Genomic DNA, 942 nt, shown 5'->3' with positions numbered 1-942 from the left:
GCAAGAGTGCGAGACACTAGATCTAGATCTGTCTGTCTGTAGCCTGGACACGACTGCCAGATGGTCAGATCGACACTGCGCTTTCGACAGCGTTTCCTCGCGCAGACACTGGAAACACGCTGTGCAGATTAACCTGTAGGAAATCTCCTTTGGTATCTTCTTTATCTATTTTTCTGGAGCTACGAAACCGAACAATGTGAAATCATGAGTCGTCTTCTTCGAATCGGCGAACTGCAGCTCGGTGATAACTGTATCTATACCACAATCCTTCACGCGATCTGACCTAACCTTGACCCCTGACCTGGTCTACATACCACACACGACACAAATCAGTCAGCTGTTTTTAACCCCCAAAACCCCCAACCACCCGTTTTCTTTGGATACACACTTTGACTACATACGTGCCGACGAAATGTTGATCATTGCTTCAATATTTTGAAGCTGTTGCTTGGATAATAACCAGGTAAAATTAGTATTTCGGTGTTTAGTCAAATGTTAAAGTTTCTATCACACACATACACACACACATACACACGCACAGACAGACACCGTTTAGCATCGCATAGACTACATTTACGTGAGCCAAAAAGGACAAGGGATACAAAAAATGTCAGTAAACTACAATTGGAGGGAACGTTCAACCAAGGCAGGGGTGTCGTTTGTGTCGGCCCTTCGCCCAATCGCCGCTTTTGTTTTTTACTTTGGCCGAAACTTTCATGTCCCTATCGGCCAAATGTCCGAAAAGTATTCGCCTGAATCGGCCAACGTTTGTCCAGTTGTTTTTATTGGTCAGGCTTTGATTACTAAAACTACTGCCGATGTACTAAGTCAACTGACTGACGTTTATTTTCTTCGCGAATACTAAAAACAAAACATCAATGATCCTGACCCCTCCCCCCAAACAAATAAGTTTTTTTTTCTGTCTGTAAAGCCGGGGGAAGA

The sequence above is a fragment of the Littorina saxatilis genome, linkage group LG8 (assembly GCF_037325665.1).
Source record: "Littorina saxatilis isolate snail1 linkage group LG8, US_GU_Lsax_2.0, whole genome shotgun sequence".
In the NCBI taxonomy this organism is placed as follows: domain Eukaryota; kingdom Metazoa; phylum Mollusca; class Gastropoda; order Littorinimorpha; family Littorinidae; genus Littorina; species Littorina saxatilis.
This window is presented reverse-complemented; position numbering follows the sequence as displayed.